Source organism: Petaurus breviceps, unplaced genomic scaffold (assembly GCF_028583685.1).
Source record: "Petaurus breviceps papuanus isolate PSGF00001 unplaced genomic scaffold, PetGlider_PUasm1.0 38, whole genome shotgun sequence".
NCBI lineage: Eukaryota > Metazoa > Chordata > Mammalia > Diprotodontia > Petauridae > Petaurus > Petaurus breviceps.
Window position 1 is genome coordinate 94,400,605 of NW_027186304.1, and position 9,681 is coordinate 94,410,285.

At 38.8% G+C, this 9,681-nt stretch overlaps 1 pseudogene; it reads right to left on the reverse strand.

The window, feature by feature from the left end:
- Positions 1–9,348, reverse strand: part of LOC138170293 (chromosome-associated kinesin KIF4A-like) — a 65,405-nt pseudogene extending 56,057 nt beyond the window's left edge.
- Positions 9,349–9,681: the final 333 nt, after the last annotated feature.

Below are 9,681 nucleotides of genomic sequence, written 5' to 3' on the forward strand. Positions count from 1 at the left end.
AAGGAAGGAAGGAAGGAAGGAAGGAAGGAAGGAAGGAAGGAAGAAAGAAAGAAAGAAAGAAAGAAAGAAAGAAAGAAAGAAAGAAAGAAAGAAAGAAAGAAAGAAAGAAAGAAAGAAAGAAAGAAAGAAAGAAAGAAAGAAAGAAAGAACTGGAAGCAGCCACAACCTAGTCTAGTGAGAAGTCAGTATAGCAACTGAGTGATCTGCTTGACCTAGCCTAGCAATGATTGACCTGTGATCAGAAATACCCTCCTCTGCATTGATCACAGCTGACTGAGGAGAGTGGATCATGTATTGACAAAGCCTTACTCAGAAGTGAGCTTAGTGGGGACTCTGTAGGAGAAAAGGATTCCCAGGTCCAAGAGTTCCAAAGTACCCCCCTTGTCTTCCTTACAATGTGTGCTTACCTTACCTTTGTATTTTAAGTTTCACTCTACTCTCTACAGGAACCTTATGACCTAGATAGTATGGCCCTGTGTGTGTGTGTGTGTGTGTGTGTGAATTTTAAAACTACTGTTCTTGTCATATCTACTCCATAAATACCCTTTTATGAAAGATAATTTATGTCAACAAGTTGATCAATATATTGGAACATAACTCAATGGGGGCTTATAAGCAAAAGTAATAGAAATTTCAGACTCTTACAGTTATTTCTAGAACCCTGAAGGAAGCAATAGTCACTGTTCTCTGGAGAACCTAACCCTGCTAGTACAGTGGAAGTTGGGAGGGGGATACTAGAGGAAACTCTACAGCAGATAACATTTATTGAGCAGAGCTAAAGAGGGTACAAAGTGAAATACTTGTTATGAGAAAAGCACTTTGTAAACTGTAGAGCAGTCAGCATGGTTCAGTGGAAAGCACTGGAGAGTGAAGAAAGCAGATGTAAATGAACAATATACACTTCCTAAAACTGCCCAAATAAAGACAGCCTTAGGCAACAACAAAACTCCACTTAAATACCATGGAAAGTTTTGGCACATCCTCCTTAAAGAACAGAACCTTCCTTCCTCTGAACAAAATAGCTTTGAGAAGTATCTGTCCCAATCACTCTCTAGAGTTCTTTTGCTTGACTGGTGCCAAGGAATATGCTTTGTGTGTTTGTCTGCTTTGTAAAAACAAAATTTACTATCTTATTAAAAGAACACTGAGGGACAGCTAGGTGACACAGTGAATAGAGCACCCACCCTGGAGTCAGGAGGACCTGAGTTCAAATCTGACCTCAGATACTTGATACACTTACTAGCTGTATGACCTTGGGCAAGTCACTTAACTCCAATTGCCTTGCCTTCTCCCCTCCCCCAAAAAATAAATAAATAAAATAACACTGAACTTGAAATCCAAGATAATGGACCCACAAAATTCACTCAATATTAAGAGGAGCACTTTTTGTGGGAGCAAAGAACTAGAAACAAAGTAAATGTGCAGTTATTGGAGAACGGTGAAACAAATTGGGGTACATAAACATAATGGAATATTACTACACTGTAGGAAATAATGAATGTGAAGGACTTAAAGAAGAATGGGAAGATTGACATAAGATGATGCTGAGTGAAATCAGAACCAAGGAAAACAGTATACACAGTTATGGTAACAATACAAATAGAAAGGAAAAAAACAAATCTGAACTCTATGTAAAGCTAATTAATTCTTCACTTTTGTAATGACTAAGCTAAGCCCGGAAAAAGTGATGAGAATATGAATCTCTTTCCCTTCTTCTCAGAGGTGAAGGAATGTACTTAGATTGTCAGATTTGCTTGATGTATTGTTTGCATATACAATTTGCACAATTAGTTTTCTTCTTTCCTTGATATTTCTCAAATCAAGGGATGTCTGGTTCAGTGGAGGAAGGATGAGGGATCTTATTGGGGATTAGAGAGATAAAAATGAAAGATAATAATAAAAAAAATTTTTTTTAAAGAGAACTGGACTTAAAATCATGAAACTTTGATTCTTACTATCTATGCCACCATAGTGCACCTAACTTCTCAGTCTCACTTTATAAAATGAGGGAAAATTCTTATAATACCCACCATACATGATTGTAATGCAGAAAGTACAATGTAAACCTTAAGGCTCCATAACAGTGTGTTATATTATAAAATAGTATTACTATTAAAAACTATATTACTATAAATTATAAATTTTATTATGTAAATTATAAAAAATTATATTATCAAAAATTATTATTACCAAGAAAATTAGAATCTGGAATGGAATTTCAGCATTCCCTCCCCATAGATTTAGGGAAAGAGATTGTGGAAGCTCAGATAATCCATTGGGAATGGATTCAAATAGAAAATCTTTTGGAGTGAAATCAGGACTTAGTTCAATTCATTCATTTTATGGATGAAAAAACTGAGGTTCAGAGGTTTTGACTGATTTTTAGTTCAGTATTCTTTTCCTGTGTTCCTTACCACCACCTGTCTTGTCCCTAGCAGTACTCTGTTCCCTTTCCCTCTACTTTCTAGTTCCTTTTTATATTTTGTTTTCCCCTATTAGAATGCAAGCTCCTTGAGAATAGGAGCTATATTGGTTTCTTACTACAGTGCCTTGCACATAATAAGTACCTTATAAATGCTTTATCTATCTATCTATCCCTATCTCTCATTTCTCCAGCCCCAGAACTAGCACCCAAATGGGAAAAAATGTTACACTGGCTTCATGGAAAGATTTGGATCCAGTGTCCAATCTGCAAATCCCTCCCCAAGGTGAAATCCACAAAAGGCCAGAAAGAAAGCAGGCCTAAGTATGCAAACCAAGACCTCTCTTGTAACTTCTTTCTGGCTCCAGTTTACAACTCATTAGTTCTCACTTTCAGTGTCCTACTGACTCAATTTCCCTACTAATGCTCCTGGGACCCTTTAGCCTCTTACAGAGAAGAAATATTCAGATTCTTATGACTATTTACATAAACATGTTGGTTTAAATTATGCTTTTACTATAGTAAGACACTTTCTATTTCATCTAGACTAATTAATCAATTAGTCTAGATTATTATTAATAATAATTAATTATTACTTCTAATTAATACTTCACTTTTGTATCCTTTAAAGGAAAATTATCTTAGCTGTGTTCATTAATCAAAGCTGATCTAGGTAGCTGATTTCTTTCTGAGCTGGTTTCCAATTGTTGGATGGGGACTTTCCCTAGAAACACTAGACTGTGGTTTTCTCTAATTACCTAAGTAATTAAAGAATTAAGTAATTAAGTCCTGGAAAAAGCAATCCTCTTACAGACTGATAAAGTACTACTTTTAAAATTCAAGATATCATTCACAGATAAAAGGTATGTTTGGAACAACAGTAACATCCAGTGGCCAGGTTGCTAACTGCATTATTTGAGAACATTCTAAGGTTAGGCTACAGGCTATACTTTTGGGTTGGCCCTTTTACTTGGTAGTTGATGGAGAAAGAATTCAAAGACATGTTCTCGGTCCTGAGAATATGAATGCTTAAATTGCAGAAGCAGAAACTTGATTTGTGTGTTTGAATCCTATTAGTCTTCAATTGCATTTCAAGTTCTGGCGTTATAAATGTGTATCTTTTCAGCCTTATCGATTATTGCTATTCTCCTTCTATTAATGATCTTAGGATTTAGATCAGGAAGGGACCTTAGAAATCCTCTAGTCCAGCCTTCTACATATTACCTGTAAGAGGAAGCAGAAACCTGGAAAACACACAGATAAAAAGTGGTAGAGTCAACACAAGGTTCAAAAAGCCGAATTGCAGATGCTCTGACTTGAGGCAGAGTGGTAGAGTGGAGAAAAATCCTGGTTCCCAAGTAGAGGCTGGTTAGGTCAAATCCTGCCCCTGATATTCGCTAGAGGTATAACTTTGGGTAAATCACTTCACCTCACTTGGGCCTCAGTTTCATGCCTGTAAATGAGGGGCTGAACTAGATTATCTCAGTTACCTTTCCATACTAGACTCATGACTCCAACCAGTGCTCTTTTCACTATGTCAGCCTGCCTTAGAACGGTCCGTAGATGGGTAGTGATTTATATTCCAGCATATTGGTTTTCTTTTTGTCCCCTCTTCTCCTTCATTCTCACTGCCTTCACTCATGGTCCCTTCACATGGACTGCCCTCACTCCATCCTATCCCATCACTTATCTTCTCCCTTGGAGCTCTTTCCTTCCTCCAAAAACTAGGTCAGGTTCCACGTTCTCTAGGAATCTTTCCTTTTATTTTCACCTCCAAAGCGTAAGCCATCTCTTTGGATTACAAGTCTCGAGCTGCAGAGGACCTCATAACCCCTTCATTTCACTTAAAAGGATTCTGAGGCTCAAAGAAATTAAGTGAACTTCCCAAGGGACCACAGTAAATAAAAAAGAACCCAAAAGAAAAGTGGGTCCCTATGTATTAGGAAGTAACTGAAAAGTGTGACACATGCATGCAATTAAATATCATTGTGCTGCAAGAAACAAGGAATATGAAAAATTCTGAGAAACTTAGGAAGCTTCTTAGGAACTGATGCAGAATGAAACAAGCAGAAGTAGAAAAATTTCTACAAAAACATCGTTATAATGACAAAGGACTTTTAAAAATCCTAAGTACTCTGATAAATGAAATGATCAACCACAATTCCAGAAGACTAATGATGAAGCATGTGTACCTCCTGGCAGAGGGATAATAGATTCAATGTGCAGAATGAGACACATTTTGGACATGGCCAATGTGGAATATGTTTTGACTGACAATGCATATTTGTTGCAACGGTTTTGGTTTTCTTTTTTTTTTTTTAATGGAAGAGGGAGGTGGGAAGGAGAGAAAATTAAAACTTGTTAATTTTAAAAATAAATTTTAAGAGATTAAAAAAAGAATTAAAAAAAAATTCTTTAGAGAAACCTGGGAAGGCTTCTGAGAGAGAGAGACAGAGCAACAGAGAGAGAGACAGAGAGAGAGACAGAGAGAGAGAGAGAGAGAGAGAGAGAGAGAGAGAGAGAGACTTCTACTAGTGGTGAAAGGAGGAATAGGAGACATAGGAAAGAGATAATATATTTTAAAAGAGTATCAATAGTGAATTTTTTTTTGAAGTCTAGATCTCCCTATCTCACCCAGGCTGGAAATACAGAAGCTACTCACGGACCCAATTCTTGACTCAGAGCTTTACCCGGACAACCTGGTGCCCTTTCTCTCTTCCCTACCTCTCGGGGGCTCACCAAATTGATGCCAGAATTAGTACAGAGACTTGGATTGACTCAGCCCACTGTGGCTTAGAACTCCAAACTCAAGAAATCTGCCGGTTTCATTATAATCAGTAAGGTGCACCATCATTTTTGCCCATTTAAAAAGTACATATGGGGGCGGCTAGGTGGTGCAGGGAACAGAGCACTGGCCCTGAAGTAGGGAGGACCTGAGTTCAAATCCGGCCTTAGACACTTGACACTTAACTAGCTATGTGACCTTGGGCAAGTCACTTAACCCCAATTGCCTTGCCTTCCCCCCTCCAAAAAAAGAAAAAAGTATATATATATGACAGATAGTAATAATCAACAAGCAAAAGAATTTCCCAAGAAAGGTAATTAGATTAAAAAACAAAACAAAACTTTTTAGTGGGCCATGTCCCACAACACAAAGAGGAGTAGACTCAGGAAAGGTAAATGGGGTAGAGGTTGAGTTGCTGGGATGAACTGTGGGCTCATTTTGTACTGTGTCAATTTCCCAGTGACAGTCCAGGGTGTCTTTATTTTCTGGAAAACCAACTCCAGATCATGTACTCCCATACACTCACCCTTTCCCTCTTACCCCCATATTTTGTCTGCAGTTATAGCAAAAGACTATATGTCCTTTCAACTGCATGACTCTGGTGCTATTCCCAAAGGAGCCAGTCTTGACATCTTCTCCTGAATCACTTTGCTACCCCTCATACTGGAGGAGCTCTGCACACTAGTCCAGTTTTCAGTAATCTCATTCACTGAAGTAATTGATCTGGATGTTTGCATTCCCTGGAGGCCTTGTAATTCAGGTGTATTTTGCTCAGGAGAAGAATGAAAACTTGACTACTGAAAAGTGATACAGTAAGGCAGAGGTGTCAAATGTGAAACTCGTGGCCTGAAGCAGATGAAGTGTAGTTTCCATTTGATTTTAATGTGTTTATTATTTTAAAAAGAAGCCTATAGGGACAGCTAGGTGGCACAATGGATAAAGCACTCTCCTTGGAGTCAGGGGGACCTGAATTCAAATCTGGCCTCAGACACTTACCAGCTATGTGATCCTGGGTAAATTATATAACCCTGCTTGCCTCCCCCCAAAAAACCCAAAACGAATAAAAAAACAATTGGCCATGGGGGTTGCAAGAAAATATGTACAATGTGCTTTTCAGTTTAATCTGTATAATGAATATTTTTTTCACTTCCTTAAGTCTAGATTATTAATAAAACAATAAATCAAACCCGGATTTTAGACTTTGCCAATTTCTGAGGTGTAAATGCTTACACTGAAAATTTATCAATTGATCCTCACTCTTGATCTAGTACCAGCATACCTTCCTACAGCAGAACTTTAATAAAGATTGAAAGGACCTTAATAGCACATACAGGTCATGTCAGATATTCCTGAGCACATCCCAGTATCTCCCCCGAAAGTGGTCTTGCATTTGACTTTAATTATATTATTTTTGTTGTTTTAAAGTATGCTGAAGTTTAGTTAAATGCTAGTTTCACAGTTTGATGAATAAAAATGTCTTTTTAACTGAGTATTTAATAAATATTTTCCTTTAAAACAATGTAGTTCCCTGGGTGCACATAAAAACAAAATGCATTGTCCACATCAATGGAGAATTCCAGAAATCTTATACTTTATACCAGTATATTACATTGTTTGTTCACTGGCCTGTCTGGGATAATTTTAATTCATTTCTGTAATAATCAGTCTAAGATTGATGTTTGGGGAGGGAGGGAATATAGAAAATAGGAATGATAAGTATAGTGCTCATTTAGGTTAAATGAGTTAAAAGAGCAGCATATTCCAGAAGTGTAAGATTTTCTATAAACAAAAATCAACTTTTGTAGGTTTTATATCTTTTTCTAAAACCACAGGAAATTTTTCCTCCATTTTTATTCTTCTTCACAAACAAGGTCCAGAAATTTAGTGTAGAGTCCTGCTTCATTTCCCTTTGGACTTACCTTTTTTTTTTTTTTTTTGAGGAAGGAAGGCAAAGCAATTGGGGTTAAGTGACTTGCCCAAGGTCACACAGCTAGTAAGAGTCAAGAGTGTGAGGTCAAATTTGAACTCAGGTCCTCTTGATTCCAGGGCCAGTGTTCTACTCACCTTGCCACCTAGCTGCCCCTTAAAATTTTTTTTTTCAAAGGAGACTTTGCTACTACATTCAAAATAACCGATTAGGGATATAGAGATAGAGCTGATGGAAAGACAAAGTAATAAAAGACAACCAAAATTTCACTAAGAAATGTTTTGAGTTTGGTGCTCACAGGGACCCTGAACCTACAAAATGAGTATGAACTCAAGGCAAATTTTCTTCATTCACCATATATCTAGACTGACCCCGCTCCAAATGCAGCCGCTCTCTTGCCATCTTCATGTACATGCAAGCATTTCTTTTTTTTTTTTTTTTAAGCAATCGGGGTTAAGTGACTTGCTCAAGGTGACATGGCCAGTTATTTCTGGGTGTGGTGCTGAGTGTCTGAGCCTGGGATTTGATCCAGGTCATCCCGACACTGGAGCCGGTGCTCTTACTCGCTGAGCCACCTGGCCGCCCCTAAGCAAGCAGGGTTAGGTAACTTGCTCAAGGTTACACGGCCAGGTGTTTCTGGGTGGGTGCTAAGTGTCTGAGCCCGGGATTCGATCTCCAGGTGTTCTCAACACTGGAGCCGGTGCTCTTACTCGCTGTGCTACCTGGCCGCCCCACATGCAAGCATTTCAATCCAGCATGAACTAGAACTGAGGAAGGTCAGTTTGTGCCCTGGTCCTGATTGTCTATTGCCTTGCAAGATTGCGACCTCTGATTTGTGACCAACCTTGGCAAGCCCGTGGTAGAGCAGAGTGAATTAACTTGTCCATTGGTCCTGACAGAGAGCTGTGCTTTGACCATTAGTCCTAGTATCTCCAACCTTGAAAGCAGAACTCCCTGCCATAGTTAGATTTCTCCTTACGTCCTGTAGACAGTATCAGCAAAATCCCCGATGCACTGAGTAGCAGTGTGGGAAAGGGCTGGGGAAAGGGGAAAAGGGAAAGAGTGTGATCTGCAGACAGATCACCATGGGGCAGGACTGACCGAAAGACCTCAGAAGTACTAAGTTCAACTTTAGAATTTCAGTATAGAAAGGACATAGATAAACTGAAGCACATCTATAGGAAGGCTACCATGGAGCAAACAAAGGGATTGGAGTCAATGTCATTCAAGGACTAGTTGAAGCAAGTAGAGGTTTTAACCTGGAAAAGAGAGGCCACTTTCCATTGTTTGAAAGATTGTCATAGGTGGCAAAAGGAATAGACTTATGAGATAAGTATGTGTTCTTGTAAGATACATATAAATGTATAAATGAAGTTTGTAGGTGGTATAGATATGGGTCTGGATCTGACCCTCCCCTCTCTAAAGGAAATCAAAATTTCTGCCTTGAGGAAAGGTGAAAGGACATTGGTAAGTATTTTCGTTTTTCCCCACCCATCTCCAAGAAAACTATTGGGCAAGAAATACACCGATTTGCCCTCTCAAATATTCCTGGTTTAAGAATAATATGTTTGAGGGGCAGCTAGATGGCACAGTAAATAGAGCACCAGCCCTAGAGTCAGGAGAACCTGAGTTCAAATCTGGCCTCAGACACTTAACACAAAATCTAGCAGTGTGACCTTGGGCAAGTCACTTAATCCCAATTGCCCTCCAAAAAGAAAAAGCAAAAAAAAGAAGAAGAAGAAGATGTTTGGGGGTTGGAAGTAAAGTCACTTTCCTGATTGCTCTTAAGGGGAAAGGTAGGCCTTAGCTTACTCACTAGATTAGCTCTTTCTACCAAAAACTACTTATACAAAAGACCATCAAAAATAACATGTAGGGAGTAAACCTATTTGTCAAGCAAATAACAAACAGAAATTGAAGTTATACAGATTAGAATATACAAGAAAATACAAAAGAGTGAATGGACCCTCCTTTTGGGAACTGGATATAAACTCAAAGAAAAGAAAGTTATCAATCTCACCCAAGGAAAAATTGTCTCTCCAAAATCTCTAGAGAGGCAAGATGGAAATTGAGGGCGCTTTGAAGATCTGACTTCTCCTAAATGTCTGCAGTTTACAAAGTCCTTTATCTACCTCCTCTGCTCACCTATCTCTCCCTGAAGAAGTCCTGCTCCAGCTCAGCCAATCCCTTACTGAGGTATGCAGACAGCATCATGCTCGCCCTTCTCTTTCTGCCAATCTAAAATCACATCTCCTTCCATATACCAGGAGTACACGAAACACCCCAGACTTGGATGGAAGTCCCATCATAAACATTTTCTTCTTGGCCCCAGAGAACAGAGCTAGAAGTTAGAAGGGGCCATATTTCAGTTCAATGGAAGGAAATCTTCCTGATTTGAAGATGTTGAAGAAATTGAAGATGTTCCAAAGTGGAATGAGCTGTCTTAACACGAGTCTCCTGTAACTCTCCAATGCATGCTGGATGATCGGCTGTCTACCATGTTTCAGAGAGAATTGCTGTTCAGGTGTGCGTTAGACTGAGTGTTCC